An 18,420-nucleotide genomic window follows, 5' to 3' on the forward strand; every position below is an offset into this window, starting at 1 on the left:
GACACTCAGGTTGCTGAGAAAGATTTTAGGCTTCAGTTGCAACAAAGAAAGATGGGGGAGCAACACAATGAAACTTCTTCTAGTTTACTCAGGAAGCCCTTAGTTTGGGTCTAATTATTGTGTGTCCATCCTAACTTTGATAACAGCAGTTACTCTTAACTTTCAAAGGCAAATCACTCTGAAGCAACAAGAAAGAAAGAAGAAAGCATGAATGCTTTTAAGATAGTGAGCTAAACCAGACCTATTTCATAGAACACAAGTCAAAGAAATATATCAAAGTGTGGGGACCACACAAAGGCAAAAATTCCACTATCATTTTTGCAGATCTTCCCATTCAAAATAAAACTTTCTGCAGTTCCTATTTGCATAATATTGATTTTTCCCCTCAATACTTGTTTTTTACTTACCTAAAGAGAAATTCATGCTGAGATTAAATGACTATTACAGTTGTTATAGTAACATTAATATAATACAAACTAATATTTTAAAAAATGTACTTTCCATGGGGCACATGTCATTTGAAATTCAGTAGTTGGAAGAGATAGAAAGGAGGAAAGGTGATATAACAAGTATACACAATCAATTCAGTTATACATAGTATGCTGGTCTGGCATCATAGAGCAGAAAGGTATCACTTAGACCAAGGCTTCTCAGCCTTGGCCAATTGAAGATATGTGGATTTCAACTTTCTCAGGCAACTACAGTGGTATTAATGGCCTTTAACACAGCAATGTATTCAGTTATTGTTTATATATAGCTGCCCAAATAATGTGCAATTCAGGGTGATGTGCACAGTTAAAAACCACAAATAATCACTCTCCCCCTTAACAGAATAACAGAGTTGGAAGAGACTTTAGAGCAGGCATGTCAAACTCGCGATGTCATGTGACGACGCGCGAGGTATCAGAGCTTTTTTGCCATTGCCGGTAATGGGGTGGCCGCAGCTCTGGTATGATGAAACCGGCCCGTGGGCTGGCAGTTTGACACCCCTGCTTTAGAGGTCTTCTAGTCCAACCCCTTGCTCAGGCAGGAAGCCCTATACTATGTCAGACCAATAGTTGTTCAATCTCTTCTTAAAAACTTCCAGTGTTGGAGCATTTAAAACTTCTGGAGACAGGTTGTTCCACTGATTAATTGTTATAAGGAAATGTTTCCTTATTTTTAGGTTGCTTTTCTCCTTGATTAGTTTCCACCCATTGTTTTTTGTCCTGCTTAAAACTATCAAAAACAGTCAAGACAACACAATGCCTCCTCTCCTAGTGCCTGGGGAAAACTCAGACATTCAGAGCCTTCAAAAAAGCCATTGTTAGCCTACATTCTGATTCTTCAAGCCTTTCTGGAGTTAGGCTCTTCTAGCAGTTTTAGTAAAGCAAGTAGCAGAAAACTCAAATGGCTTGATTAGACACAACAGGCAAGTTAGATTTGCATACGGCTGAGCCATATCTCCTGACTTGAGTCTCAATTCCAGTAAGATTATGCGAGGCTTATTTCTAGGGTAGAAAAGCAAACCTGAATTTTTCCTGCCTCAGTCATCATCAGCTACAATATAAACTTCCTAAGGCCAAATTAAGTTGTCAGTTAAATCTTTACAAACATAGTGTTTCCCAATTACGGCCCTTCAATAAATTTGCAGAAGGATTATAATTTAATAAAGGGTTCCCTTGAGGCAAGAGAAGGAATAGGAATCTGCAGTTCTTCATGTCTCAGCTGTCACAACTGTGTAAGCTGTGCAAAACTAACGAGAGAGAGAGAGAGAGAGAGAGAGAGAGAGAGAGAGAGAGAGAGAGAGAGAGAGAGAGAGAGAGAGAGAGAGAGAGAGAGGGAGGTTGGTTTACTTTTTCTTCAGATGAGATCTACATGGACTGATGAGATTTTTGTTTTCCAACCACTAGATGACTCTCTGAGCTGCATCTACTTTTAAACAAGTCAATGATGATATGGTGGGGCTCACTGGAAGGCTCTCTTTCATGTTTGTTTTAACAGTCTGCCTTTTGTCTAAGGACAATCCTTAGAATTGTTAGCTTGGTTAAATTGGGCAGCTCTAGAAACTGAATGAATGAATGAATGAAATAAAAATAATACACTGATATGGGGTAAAATACAAGTAATATTAATAATATTATTACTCAGTAATATTATTACTGAGGCAATAATGGATGCTGAGTTTGGCAACAATTAACAGGTTTGATAGGAAAAAAAACATTTTATTTTTACCATGTGATCAGGTAGCTGCTTAATGCATATTTGAAAAAAAAGGTGGGAAATGTTCTATCCTGGAATATTTCACCATTAAACTAGGAATACTCAATTCTCTGCAGTGGATTGCCGTACCTGATGTGAAAATAAAGCCACCTTAGTTTCAGTTACAAGAAAAGGAGATTCAAAATACATCTGAATCTCAGTTTAGCTATTTTTCTATTTAGGAATTTGAGATGTCTGCATTTTCAATATATCTAATTCAGCAGTATCTCTTTTATAACCATACATTAGTATGAAATAGGAATTAGACTAATAACAGGCAGAGTCTGAAGGCACTGAAAAAAATGATGGGCATATGTATAGAACTGGTGCTTCTAAAGATATGAAACAGAGACAAACACACATAGAGAGAGCATGGCAATCATACCGTACTCTTGAACTAGTGTGTACTCACACTAGAAATCTTTGGGGTAGCCATATTAATCAACCACTGAACCAATAGTAAATGATCTCATGGCATCATGAAGGAGTGAGTATATTTATTTATTGTTATATATATATATATATCTCCTTTCTTAGGAAAGACAGAAATATTCTAGGAACTGCAGGAAGACTCTTAAAGAGTTGCCAGAGACAGCAAGAAGAACAAATTTTCTGATTGGTTATTCCCAGCATGGCAGCCCTTTTGTAAATGGAAACCAACTCACAGTAGCATCACAAAATGTTCTTGGAAAGGCATGCATGGTTTATTGTGTTCTTCTGTTTGTCTAATTTCCATTTAGCATAGTTGTAATTTGATGTCTAGACGTTAGGTTGAGTAAATTTGTTGTGATATATTTGGAGAAATTATAGTAGACTAGTAGATTAAGGATAAATGAATAAAAATATATGAAATCATTACGAATTAGAAAACAAAAATATTAAGTCCCAGTAAAAGAAGGGCTTTGTTTCACTCAAAATGTGGATTCACAGTGGATACACCTTGATGTAGGTTTGGGCAAAGAAAACAAAACATAGGTACATTCTTCTTGTCTATTCTTAACTGAATAATACTTGAATTAGGACAGTTTTGAAGCCACCCAGTCACAGTGCCTTCAAAACATAAAATAGCATTATGCAAAATACAGCTGGGCATTCTTTTGAGTATTTTTTTTTATAAATTTTTGATAAAAGATGCAAAGATTGAATAGATTTTCAGCTTTAGGTAGAGACTGTAACATAAAACTACATACCTTTTTAATTCTGTATCTTAGTTTCTAAAACAAATTTACAATAATGTATGACATTTTATTTTTTTTCTTGTGCCTCTTGGGGTCTAGCTGGTATTTGAATCTGAAATATAAAACTGTGTCCTGAACATACATACCAAACATTCAGTTGGATATCACACTATGCAATAAAGTTGTGCTATCACAGAATTCTTACTGTATGCATTAAAAAAAAAACCCAAGTGCTAAATAAAATTGATACTAGGATAGTCTTTTCTTGTACTCTCCCTATCATTTACAAATTGAGTGGTGATGTAATTAGGAATACAATGAAGATGGTAATGAACACCATCCTTAATCTTTCCTTATTTCTTCTACCTTTTCCATTGATTTAGTTCTTTCATTATTAGACTGCTTTCACTATTAAAGCCATGAGGGGGAAAATAATTTTGGAGTAATTGATTAACACAAAGTAATATCCAGGAAGGAGTCAGTACTAAAACTGGGTCTCTCCATCTCTATAGTACGCTACCAAATTATCTAGTCTCACAGGAGTTTATAATATAACCTATAATGAAATATCAACCGTAGTAAAAATAATAATATAAATACAATAAAATGCCCACAGTAAGAAAAATGAACTCACAACCTAATATCTTAACTTAATACACTTTTGATAAATCAAAATCCAAGATAATAATCACAGGGCAAATTGAAACAATGTAAAATATTGATGGCAAATAATCATAGCTCTAAAGCCCTCTGGAAATGCTTGGTCTTCAATCTGAAATTGGAACCCTCCTAGTTCACTAACCTATCTGAAAATAAAAACTGTCTTGTATCCTAATTCACTGCTAGACAAAACAGTCTGACCTATCAACGCTGAATTTTGAATCTTAATTAAGAAACTTAAAACTCTATTTATATACTGTATTATATTTGAGAAAGTAACAGTATTTTTTCATTTAACACTAAATTTGCAATAGTAATAAAGCTTAATTAGGAAACTAAAGCAGCCCAAATTCAAATATGTAGAGTATTCAGGTCCCCCTCTTCTTCCTCTTTTTTGCTAATATTTATTTCTTCATGGAATTTCTTCGTACACAGCCTTCCTAGGAAGATCACATTTGCTAAACTTCAGATTAAAAGGCTTAGAGAATTTTGACCAACAGCATTTATATTTTTCAGTTTTCCACTAAAGTTTATTTTATTTTGTGGACAATAGTTTAAAAAATAACCGACAGCATAATAGTGTCTTTAGCTAACAAATGGGCAAAGTTTAAGAAAAAATAATGGCCATCAGAACTCTGCATAATTTGAAAATAATTTAAAAATCATTTGAATTTTGGGCAAATGAGCATAACACTAAATTGTTATTCAAGGAAACAACCTCCCTTTCCCCTTCCATCCCTCCCCTTCCCTCCCGGCTTCAATGGAAATTGTGGACAACACTGAAAAAAAAATAAGCAAGGTGTTGTGGTCATTCAAATTTGTGGCAGTTCTTCCAAACTGCTTGCAAGGATACACAACAATGTTCTTGCAAATGGAAAGTCCTCCTTTAAAAAGGAAAAGGGGGAAAAAGAGAGAGAGGGAGAACCTGTGATTCATTCCTCTTGATTTGCCCCATGATTTTCTTCAGAAAGGAAAGGAAAAATACATACATTGTACAGAGATCCCTGTGCAAAAATTCTGAACAATTTCAGAAGGATGTGTACATGTACCAATGATGTTTTAAAACTTTAAACTTGGAGGAGGGCATTGCATTGTTTTCTGCTCAGCAGACATTAAAATTCTACAAATTGCAGTAGAGCAGATTGACCAAACACAAGGCTTCAGGGCTGGTGATCTGAAGACTGGTTACTCTTATCCTGACTTGATTCTAGACACTGCAACTTATAAAAACAAGGCGATTCATCACCAACACACCTACATTTCCTATGGCCCCTTTGACCTATAGAGGCTATAGTTTTCGGCCATTAAGTCAATTCCTAAACCTGATGCCAAGAACTACAACAGCCACCAATATGCCAGTACTGAACACTGAAAAGATGGATTCAGTTTCTGTCATTAAACCCACATGGATTTCAGCTTGCCACACATTAGCTTATGCTCTATAAGTTCTGTCTCTGGAAATACCATTAGAAATGTTCACAGGTGACTCGGGTGAATAAGGCCTAATTTTGCACTCAGTCATCATTTAGCAAAATGATTAAAATTATGCAACAAAATTCGGCTTTTCTTTCTGTCTATCAATTCTTACTCGATTTGATGAAAAAAATTACTTCAGAAATCCCTTCAGAGGAAAGAGAATTTTGGTGAAGGTATGGTGACGTTCCCTTATACCTGTCTTAAGGGCTGCAATTACCTTGGCTTCCTGTACTTCAATTAACTTCCAAAACAAAATGTTCAATGGGAACTACTTCTGGGGATTTTTAAAACTGGAAGTCTGGGAAAAGAGATGACAGAAATACTGTACAGTATGAGTTATCAGAAAAGAGTAGTAATAGGAGTAGCACTTTACAGCAGCTCTAACAGTAAAATGAACTCATAAACATCAACAAATGAAATTCTAAAGCACCCTGAAAATAAAATAGAAGCCTTTTTGCATGGGCTTTTAAGAAACTGCAAGTTAGTTTTTGGTATAGTATTAATGGATAATATTTTCAATGAAAATGTAACTATTTTCTCCCTCTTTGCAAGAAATGGTAGATATGGGAACATGATTTCCATTTGAGAAACACAGTAGAGGACGAGTTAATTTCCTCCTTCCCAATATCACAATTTTGATCCTAGTCATCTTTCTCAGGTTATTTTTAGAAGGGATAAAAAGGCATGAAATCTGTGAGCTCTCATGTGGATTGTGAAAAAGGCAAATTATATGTTAAAAGTCATTAAAAATGAATCAGGTATAAAACTGCCAATGTTTTCAGTGCCTTTAAGCCACTGTTCAGCACTGTGTATACTGTAAAATATATATTTGCCACACATGAAAAAGAATATAGTAATGCTTAAAAGATTGCCAAAATAACCTAGGGTTAGGGCAAGAAGAAAAAACATGATTATCTGGAAATAAACACAGATGACAGTTATACAGTTTGTAGCTGGCAGACAAACCATACTCAATGAGTAGTCCTCAATGGCATTACATCCATATGGAGGGAAGTAAGCAGTAAGGTACTACAAGGCTCCATCTTAGGCCCGGTATTCTTCAATATCTTCATAAATGACTTATATGAGGGAATAGAAATCAAATTTGCAGATGACACTAAATTGGTAGGAATAGCCAACACTCCAGAAGACAAGCTCAGGATCAAAAAAGATGTTGACAAACTTGAACAATGGGCCCTATCCAACAAAATGAGTTTTAATGTGGAGAAAAGCAAAGTTTTACATTTAGGCAGGAAAAATCAAAGTAAGTACAGATTAGGTGAAACCTGGCTCAAAAACAGTAACTGTGAGAGGGAGCTTGGAATTCTAGTGGACAATCAGTTAACCATGAGCCAGCAATGTGCAGCAACAGCCAAAAAAGCTAATACAAACCTGGGTTGTATAAACAGAGGCATAGAATCAAGGTCACGCGGAATATTAGTATTGCTTTATAAAACCCTAGTAAGACTGCATCTGGAATACTGCAACCAATTTTGGTCATCATATTACAAAAAACATGTTGAGACTTTGGAAAAAGTTCAGAGCAACTAAGATGATCAAAGGCCTGGAGACTAAAACATATGAAGAATGGCTGCAGGACTTGGATTTGGCTAGTCTAAAGAAAAGAAGAAACAGGGGCGACATGATAACAGTATTCAAGTATTTGAGGGGCTGCCACAAAGAAGACGGGGTCAAATTATTATCCGAAGCACCAGAGGGCAGGACAAGAAACAATGGTTGGAAACTGATCAAAGAGAGAAGCAACCTGGAATTAAGGAGAAACTTCCTAACAGTGAGGACAATTAACCAGTGGAACAGCTTGCCTTCAGAAATCCTGGGCACTCCATCACTGGAGGTTTTTAAGAAGAGACTAGACAGTCACTTGTCTGAAATGGTATAGGTTCTCCTGCTTGATCTCTTCCAGCTATATTTTATTCTATTCTAAAGTCCAAAACAAGCATGAAGGTTAAGAATATTCATTCTATTATTATTTGCTTAATTGATTCATTGATTGATTATATGCTATCAAGCTGTTGTCAACTCTTAAGGCCACATAATTTTTGCCAATAATTTTGTATTCTCTATCCATGTGATTTTTTAAAAAATACAAAAGTAGTTTGCCATTGACCTCTTTCACCTAGTATGAATCAATGCCTTTGCCATTGTCACTAAAATGATCATCTGCCTCCAGCATCTTTCTACATCACTGCTACCCCAAACAGGTGAATGATTGCTTTAGCTGAGATGACCTTCACACTTTGGATGACCCTGATGGGAATTTATACTCTTGGCATACACACCCAGCATTCTTTGTTCAGCCCTTCCAGAAACACCCCTGTCCCACAGTGAGGCAGCACAGTAGGACCTGTTAGGATGGAGATATATTATGTTCTATAATTCGTTTCTTTATTAAAGAAATAAACACAATTCCAGATGGCATAGACTAGAGCAGTGGTTCTCAACCTGTGGGTTGGGACCCCATTTGGGGTCGAACGACCATTTCACGGGGTCGCCAAACAATGCAGTCCACCATTTTTTCCCCCTTTTCCTTAGCTGTGCTACTCCCTTTTATTCTATTGGCTTTTGAAAGCCAATAGAACAGACTCTCTTGAATAGAGTCTAATTCTATTGGCTTTCAAAAGCCAATAGGAAATGTCCAGGCTGTCTCTGCCCTGATGAGCCCGCCAAAAGTTCCATTCTGCAAACGGTGCTGCACCAGTTGAGTAGTCCTCGACTTACGACCGGTTGGGGGTCGCGGCATTAAAAAGGTTGAGAACCACTGGACTAGAGCAATAAAGAGCCACAATTTAATCCCCTAAAAGCCCCCCCCCTGGGGGCAGCAACAAACAATCAAGTAAGCCACTTAATTGCCTCTGTGTCAAGCCAGGGTCTCCAAGTTCCCCAGTTCAATGACAGTATTTGGGAAAAATAACAAAGTGACACGAATCTTAACTCTGAGGAAGTGATGTGCCAAAAGGAGGGAGCCACTACAGAGAAGACCCTTTTTCTTGGTTCCACTCTATATGCCCTGCCTTCTTGCTCTGGTGGGCCAAGTAGATGTAACTGGGGAGAGGTGGTCTTTCAAATAATCCGGTTGCAAGAGGTGTAGTTTAAAGGTGATGATCAGCATCTTGAATGCCACCCGAAAACAAATTGGTGCAACTCCATTAAAAGAGGTAGGACATGTGTAAATTTGGGTTTGCCCAAAACTATGTAGATCACTGCACTGAACCAAGTGAAAACTCTGTATACTTTTCAAAGGCAGTTCCATATAGGGCTTATTACAATAGTCCAAATGGTTGTTGATAAGGGAGTAGGTGATTGTGAGAAGGATGTGTTGTTCCAGGAATGGATGCAACAGGTACACAACATGCAGTTGTGCAAAGGCCCTCATGGCTATGAGCAGGAGCTGTGAATCCAGAAGAACCCCAGATTATGCACTAGGTCTGTCTGCTGGCAATTCCCCAAGAGTCAAGGAGTCCTGCATCAAAGCCACTCTGTCATTCTAGGGTTCAGTTTTAATCTGTTGGTCCCCTATTGGTATCTCAATCCATGATGATGGGTATCTCACCCAGCAGTTTCATGTAAATGTTAAACAGAAGAGGAGAGACCACCACAAAGCAGGAGCCAAAATTTAGACCTCTCACTCCTAATTAACATCAGTTGGAAACAGTGTTGAAGGAAGGAGGCAAAACAGAACAACACTGTGTCCCTCCCCACTCCCAGCCCCCAAAGTTGTTTGAGAAGGATATCATGGTTAATGTATAGAAAGCCTCTGAGAGGTCAAGTAGAGAACAGATAGATGCAATGCCTCTGACCCTCTCTCACCAGAGATCTTCAAGAATATGACCAGTGCCATTTCCACCCCATATCTAGGTCTGAATTCTGGCTGAATAGATTCAAGATATTCCACTTCTTCCAGGATCCTCTGGAGCTACAGTGTGACTGCTTCTTGTGGTGTTCCCCAGAAAGGAAAGGTTGGAAACAGGATGAAAACTGTCTCTCAGGGTGGGATCTAGCATGGGATAACTGTGGCAATATATCTTCTGATACATGTTGCTCAGGGAAATCAAGGGAGTGTGCTATTGCCCTCATCTATTGTTTGCTTCCTCTAGACATTGATTGGTCACCGTGGGACGCATATGCTGGATTAAGTGAACCCATTGGCCTTCTTACTGAATATTCTGCTACTAATGATATAATTTCTGTTCTTCAGAGTTGGTATGACAGCTGCTTGTAATCTAGCATTTTACAGGTATGAAATCAGGACATGAGTAATAGCAGACGGAATGAATCGATGGGAATGGATTCGAGTGGGCTGCTAAACAATGGTGTGGCCCTGTTGGGCTTGACTTTGGCTGAGGCATTTGTTTTGAGATGAGACCTGTGGGAGAGCCAAAGAGTGAAAGGGCAAAGAGGAATGTAATATGTGAAAAGGAAGCAGCAAGGCAGGAGTTAAAAGGTTCAAATTCCCTCCCATCTGGAATTAAAAGAGGGGCCCCACCTCTGGCTCCCCTTCTTTTTCTGACCATATTAGCATTGTTCTGCTAGAAAACCCTCTGTTTGTGAAAACGTTCTAGCCTTCAGGACAGAAGCCAAAATCAAAGCACAGCCTTTTATTCGGAGGTTTATCAGTAGTTATTGTCCTTATCAAACAAAGCCCTTTCATCAGGGCTTCTTTAACACACTTTATTTCTCTTTTATTTTGCTTTGAAATAAGCTGGGCAACAATTAATTTCAGAGAGAGAGAGAAAAAAAAGAGAATTCAACAAGGATCTATTACTACTCTCGGCTTCTATTGCTGTAATGAAAATCTATTTCCTTTCCCTTTTGTGTCCCATATAATTTAATGCCCATTTTATTAATGGTCTGAAATAATTACGGAACCTTTTGTGATTCTCAAGTATGTTTCATTTAATTGTGCAATAAACGCCTAATCTCTTCCTCCATCTGAAGCTATTATGGCATTAAAATTAACAATTATGCAGCAGCGCACCCGGGTCCATAGAAATCACTCCAGATAACTAGACATATATAAATCATTCATGAGTACAATTTCTGAAAAGAGAGGAAGGGCGGGGGGGGGGACTGTGTAAAGAATGACATTGGGAAGCCAAGGGCCTGCTCTGAAGGAAGATAGCAACACCTCACAAAAAATCTTTTTCCCGCTTTCCTTTTTTTTCTTTGTTATTATTATTTTACTAATTGTGTTATGTGGCACGTGCTCTCCCCCCCTCCTTTTTTATTAGCCTGACAGATATTTTCAGAATTAATTAACCGTTAGCTCAGAGGATAAATTTTCATTATCAATTTTCTCCCCTTCTTTCCCTTTATAGTTTGTCTTTCTCTTTCAGGCCAACAATTACACTCTGGCAGAGCCTGTTCAGTAGGAGGTAATCCAAATGAGGAAAGTGCTTTTCTTTGGGACCCATTCACTTTCTGTCTTCCTCCCTTTGTGGGATTTAATAGCCAAGGCTGAGAGGTGCATTGTGGACAGAGAGGTTAAGTTTGTTGTCTCAGCACTTTACTGACAGGAGACAGTGCAGAAATCTAGGAACCTTTCATGGTGAAGTCACAGAAAGGTTTTACAGCTAGACTCAAGATATTTTTGGTTTGCATCTGGGATACGGTTTTATTCCAGATGAAAATAAGCTTTTGTTAACTTCACTAGAATCAAATCATCACCAGTTCATTAGGGATGGGTCTTGCCAGATGTTACTGTATTACAGCCCTCAATTTCTCTAATAAGTCAATAGTGAGGGATGCTGGGAATTGTAGTTTGGTATTTGGAAGAATACATTAGACAGCTTTAAGCCAATCACCCAGCTCCCAGACCCTCTTTTTCATTCCAGTGTCTCTTAGAGAGCTGGAAGAAAACTGAAGGCAAACCCATGTTTGCTTCCATTTATCTCCCAGGGGTAAGGCAGAATATAAACACTGAAATACATACAGTACATACATACATACGTACGTACGTAGGTACGTACGTACAGAAACTAAACCTCTTCTGTATAGTTTCCATTCTTTCTTATAGTGTTAACAGTAGAAAATAAGAGAAGAGGCTGATATTAGGCAACTGGTACATCAAATATAACTTTCTAATCAGCAAATCTTAAGTCATATTGTCCTATGATTTCTTGCAAGGTTTATTTTTCTCCCAGCAATAAAGACTTTTTTTCTTTTGCTTTATTAGGATATTTTAGCATTTGTTTACATCAATTTTTTTATTTTTGGTTTACTGTATTGTTGGGAAACAATAGAAGGGGTTTTTTTTCTTTTATCTCTGACCCTGACCATATCCAAAAAATCCCTCTCACTAATATCTCATTACTGACAGCCCAACATTCAAAAATCTGAATCTCGTGAATTGGATGAGGCCATGTAAGATAGAGAACTTGGTGAGATCCAAGGGTATAATAAAGAGGAAGAGCTAGAGGTGTAAAAGCCAGGAAAATAGGGAGGAAGGGTGAGGCATACAGGTTTTCTCTCTGTTTTCTGATTTTTTTTTTCTAATGGAAAATTAAGGAAACTGGATAGGTGAGTAGTGGATTTTCTTTCACAATTATTTTTTTTACAAAATAAATGTAATATTTGAAAAGTCATAGCTTAAAATAACTGTAAAAAGAAATCAGACTGTTAAACTAGAGATCTAAGACTGAAAGGTAAACTTTTACAACCTGATGGTCCTGAGATTTAAGCTTGTTGTCCCAAGATCTTGAAGCTGGATAAAAAAGGATTTTTCTAAATGCAATGGTTTTGTGTATTGATATTTTGTTTTATAAAAGGAGGAATTTCAAAATATTTTTTTTACCCATTTTTAATGAAAAGATAAAAGTCTGCAGAGGGATGTACTATATGGCTTTCTTGAATATATCAATTAGCTATAAGCTGCTGCAGGTTTGGTAAATTTATGCCTTCAGACTATTGTTCATCCCAGGTCTCCACTTATCCTATCTGCTGCTGCAGATTTAAAGAAATACTGCATTTGTCATACCAGAGAAAGATGCTTTACAGTAATAAAATCTCAGCTCTTGACATTACGCTACTGTTTATGGTGCATTGGGATGCAAGTGAAGATGGAATCTGGCTGTATAATGGTATTGACATGACATTAATTTCAACAGGGTACTGCAGTGACTAAATGCTGGTGAAATAGCAAAGCGTGGCACTTTTCAGTCTGGTACGGAATGGCACATCCATTGACAGCAGATTGTCATAGAAAGATACTGTATTGGTAGCCCTTGGATAACAATGGCAATTAGGGCTAAGGGTGCAGTTATGATGTGCAATATCACATGACCACACTGCTTAGCAATGGCAAGTCTGGCATTCCCAATTACCATTGTTAAGTGAATCACCATAGATCATTAATCAAGGCTGTCACGTGGCTGCCATTTGTGTCCAGCCTTCTTCCCATTGACTTTGCTTGTTGGAAACCAGAAAGGAAGCTTGCAAATGGCAACCACGTCACTGTGAGATGCCACAATATTGCAATTGCAAGCTAAGCACCAAACACCCTATTCACAATCACCCAAATGAACTGACACTATAGTTGCCAGTTTTAACTATCACTCATTTATTTAGTGCTATCACAACTTTGAACAGTTGCTGAATGAGTACTTGTTAATTGAGAACCTGTCAAGCAGGAAACTTTGGCAGCTAGCGCCTCTGCATTTCAACTTGCCTTTAGATCAGTGGTTTTCAACCTTTTTAATGCCGCGACCCCAACCGGTCGTAAGTCAAGGACTAGCCAACCAGTCGTAAGTTGAGGATTTTCCCTGCCTGGGAGCGCTGCGCATGCTTGGTGCTGCCCCCTGCACCGGCCGAGGCATAGCTGGCAAGGGGCAGCGACGGCGCAGGGCGACCACCGGCTGGGCCATCAGCTGGCCCAGCCCAAGGGAGGTAAGGCACCCGCTGGCCCCACATGCGCCAGCAACCCTCCCTGCGCCTGCCAGCCTCCCACCTCCCACCCCTCTTTTACTTACATTTTTAGTAGTTGCTCAGCAGGGAGGGGTGGAAGCTTCCAGACAGCTCGCCTTTGCTGCAGACAACTTGCAGCACCGTTTACAGACTGGGGCTTTTGGCAGGCTCAGCAGGGCAGAGACAGCCTGGACAATTCCTATTAGCTTTTGAAAGCCAATAAAATTAGACTCTATTCAAGAGAGTCTATTTTCCCCTTTTCCTTAGCACAGCTAAGGAAAAGGGGAAAAAATAGAGGACTGCATTGTTTGGCGACCCCCATGAAATGGTCGTTCGACCCCAAATGGGGTCACAACCTACAGGTTGAGAACCACTGCTTTAGATAAAGGGGGTGGGAGGTGTTACTTTCAAGTGGATAGATTGAAAAATGAAGCTTGTTTGATTTAGCTGCAGACTATGGGAGCCTGAAGCCTTGTCAAGGACACCAGAACAGGTGTGGATTTGAAGCAAATGGTTCCCATAACAAGTGGACATTGATATGGATTATGTAAGACATTGGGGGTTTGGCAGGGAAAACTATTGTTTAAGTCTATGAACTGGTGTGAAAATCTCAGAGTTAGTTTTGCTTTGACATAGCTACACAGTGTTTTAATAAAATGTAAGATTTTCAGAAACAGGATTAATCTGAAGTTTTATTTAGATTCTCAAGCTGGATGTTGACAGAACCACCTGTATCAGGACTACTAATCAGAAAAAATAAATAAAAAGCATGCATTTATTTTGTCCCCTTTTTAATTGCACTGCCAAGTAATGACAATATTAGACACTGAAATGAGAAAACTATAGTTGTGAAGGTCATTCACTTTAGCAGTTATTCTAACTTCAGATCTGCCATCTACAATTCATTTTACACTGAATATACAAAAGTTTAGTTTAAGTACAAGAAATGTGAAATTCAGGAAATGAAAGAGATCACAAATAAAGAGAGATATCTTTAAAAGAAACCTATATACCAGTAAATATATGAGAAGCATTATGTATTGAATCAGACATCTAATACCAATGTATGATATACTAGGTGTATCTCAATGCTAATTTGAAGTTATCTAAATGGCGAACAAAGCATTATCATCCAGAGAAAACAGAAAACATTTGCCTAAACATACTAAAATAACTTGTTCAGTTTCTACTATTTTTTTTTGCTTTCAGTTCAGCCTGAAATCATGCAACCAACGTAAGCTGCCATTTGTGTGTGTCTGTGTCTGTGTCTCTCTGTGTGTTATGAAGAATGAATTGGAAAAAAAGTTAAAATTATATGCTAGGGGCAAATGTTTCGTCACATTAAAATGTATTTGAACCCATTGCATCCCTTTCCTTATGTGCTTTTCCTGGCAACTCTGAGCTAGGCTGAAACTGCACTACAGATGAGATATGATTTGCCCTCTTTCCTCACCATTTTTCCATTACAAATCTGCCCCAGCTGCAATTTGCATGCAAGAAGTAATAAGATAAATGCCTGCTTTGGTTTCTTATACTCAAAAAAAGGTAGTGATTGAACTGAATGTCTGCTAGCCTATTTTCCTTCTGCTAGGGGAACTATGTTGGTAGAGATCAAATTAAGTTCTTATTAAGAATAAGAAGCAGGACAGTGTGATATACACACAGGAAACCTCCACAGCCAGCAGGTATTGCTTACTACATCTCAAACTGGATGATTTAAACTTGTGCTGTCTCTAACCACTATTGATCTCATGAAAATTATGTTCCCATAACTCTTTTTGCTAAGCTAAATCTCCTCAGGTTCATGTTACAATGAACCTTTCAAGCAAGGATAGACACACACACACACACACACACACACACACAAACACTTTATTTTGGCTGGCTATTTGCAATATCATACTCAGAGGATGAAGAAAAAGCAGAGCTCAAATGCCCCAAAGCTGAGACTAATGAATCCCCTCAGAGACTCACTCCCTAATATGTCACCTCTGAACCTCTTCCAGACACTTCAGTTAGAGCTAAAACTGCAGAAATAGCATTTAGGCTTATTAATAGCTCTTTATAGCAGGGGTCACCAACCCTCAGTCCATGGCCTGGTACCGGGCTGCGGCCCATTGGGAAACAGGCTGCACAAGAAGCAGACGAGTATGCGAAGCTTCATTTGCACAAGCAGCAAGTGCACATGTAAAACCATTCCCTCCCCCCCCCACATCACCACCGTTGCAGCTGCTGCTGGTCCATGGAGCCTGAAAGGTTTGGGATCACTGCTTTACAGCAATCTTTGGGCAATTTACAATGTAAGCATTATTTGTATATTGGCCCCAACAATCTGTGTCCTTCTTTACCAAGATCTGAAGGATGGAAGACTGAGTCAACATTGAGCCTGTCAGGATTGAACTCCAGGTTGTTGGCAGAATTTGCCTGCAATATTGCAATTTAACGATTGCACCACCAGGGTTCCTGAATAGGAAACAATAATAGTACCATAAAGTAGACGCCGAACAACTTGAATAGTGCTGCAGCATAAAACTTTATAGTCATGCTGCTTAGAAATAATGAGTTCCAACTGTGTGTGTATTGCAAGCTTGCTGGACTTCGGTGGGGCTTGATTGTCCAAACTGTAAACAGAAGCTATCTTTATAATCTCCTGTCATGATATTCCATGATCAGAAATCCAAGAAATGTAGACTCTTTGACTTCCAACTGACTATATTCTTCCTCAATCCTGACTTGGTAGTGTACTGTTAGTCGAGGATACACCAAGATTTGCCTCTCTTCGGAATAAAATTACTAGAAATCTATTGTTGTTTTATAATATTGTTTGTAATTAAATTGTAAATATACAGAGAGACTCTAGAAAGAGTCCAGAGAAGAGCAACAAAGATGATTAGGGGACTGGAGGCTAAAACATATAAGGAACGGTTGCTGGAATTGGGTATGTGTAGTTTAATGAAGAGAAGAACAAGGGGGGACATGATAGCAGTGTCCCAATATCTCAGGAGCTGCCACAAACAAGAGGGAGTCAAGCTATTCTCCAAAGCACCTGAAGGCAGGACAAGAAGCAACGGAGGGAAACTAATCAAGGAGAGAAGCAACCCAAAACTAAGGAGAAATTTCCCAACAGTTAGAACAATTAACCTGTTTCCAGAAGTGGTGACTGTTCCAACACTGGAAGTTTTTAAGAAGAGACTGGACAGCCATTTGTCTGAAATGGTATAGGGTTCCCTGCCTGAGCAGGGGGTTGGACTAGATGACCTCCAAGATCCCTTCCAACTTTATTATTATTATTATTATTATTATTATTATTATTATTATTATTATTATTGATCATCACACAGTCAGCCAGATGTTCAGACTGGATTTGGCATTTTGTCTACCCATCGAGTCCTTACCCAGGACCTGGGATAGGCAGATGTGGATGTTTGATGGTATTACAGATATCGTCGCAGGATGGAAGCAGTTCCTAATAAGGCCGCCTTTTGCAATTGACTAATAGCAAATTTGTCAATGCCAATGGTGTTCAAGTGGTGCTCCAGTTGTTTTGGGATTGCACCCAAGGAGCCTATTACTATTGGTACTACCCTTGCTTGCTTTTGCCACAGTCTTTCTATTTCTATTTGTAGGTCTTTGTATTTTTTATCTTCTCCAATTCTTTCTCTTCTATTCTGCTATCTCCAGGCACTGCCACGTCCACTATCCAGACTTTTTTGTCTTTCTTATCGACAATTGTTAAGTCTGGGGTGTTATGTTGCAGGTGCTTGTCTGTTTGAATTCTGAAGTCCCAGAGCAGTTTAATTTTATCATTTTCTATGACTTTCTCTATTTTATGATCCCACCAGTTTTTGCTTACAGGCAAATGATATTTTTTGCAGATCTTCCAATGCACCATTGTTGCTACTTTGTCATGCCGCTGCTTGTAGTCAGTCTGTGCAATCTTCTTGCAACAGCTTACCAGGTGGTCCACTGTTTCTTCAGCTTCTTTGCATAGGCGGCACTTACTGTCTGTTGCTGTCTTCTCAATTTTGACTTTGTATGCATTTGTCCTTAAGGCTTGGTCTTGTGCAGCCAGAATTAGTCCCTCGGTCTCTTTCTTCAATTTTCCTGCTCTTAGCCATTGCCAGGTTTTATTATTATCTGCTTTCCCAGCTATTTTTTTCATGTATTGGCCATGTAGTGCTTTGTCTTCCCATGTCTCTATTCTGTTCTTCATTTGATCTTTCTTGTAGGCAAGTTTGGTCTCTCCAGTAGTTAGTAAACCTTCCTGATATACTAATTTCAGTGCATCTTCATCATTGTTCTTCAGATATTCTTCCAAAGCCATTTTTTCTTCTTCAACCATCTGATGTACTTGTAGCATTCCACGCCCACCTATTTGCCTTGGTAGATAAAGTCTATCAATGTCACTGCGTGGATGAAGGGCATGATTCATTGTCATTATTTTTCTGGTCTGCCTATCCATTGCTTTTAGTTCTGCTTGAGTCCAGTCCACTATTCCAGCTGTGTACCTAATGACTGGGATTGCCCAGGTGTTGATTGCCTTTATGGTATTTCCTCCATTGAGTTTGGACTTTAAGATCTTCTTCACTCTCTTGATGTATTCACTTCTAATCTTTTTCTTGACTTCAGTGTGCTTGATGTTGTGAGCTTGAAGGATACCCAAGTATTTGTAGTACTCTTCCTCATCCAGACTCTTAATGTTATTTTCGTGGGGCATCTTGATTCCTTCAGTTTTCACTATTTTTCCTTGTTTGATAGTAAGTGTGGCACATTTGTCCAAGCCAAACTCCATTACAATATCTTGGCTATATATACGGACAGTGTTGAGCAGCGATTCTATTTCAGATGATGTTTTTCCATACAGCTTCAGATCATCCATGTAAAGGAGGTGGGATAGTCTAGCAGATGTTTTTGATGTTTGATAGCCATGTCCTGAGTTATTCAG

The sequence above is a fragment of the Crotalus tigris genome, unplaced genomic scaffold, assembly GCF_016545835.1.
Source record: "Crotalus tigris isolate CLP2741 ecotype Arizona unplaced genomic scaffold, ASM1654583v1 scf7180000017591.2836849, whole genome shotgun sequence".
Lineage (NCBI taxonomy): Eukaryota > Metazoa > Chordata > Lepidosauria > Squamata > Viperidae > Crotalus > Crotalus tigris.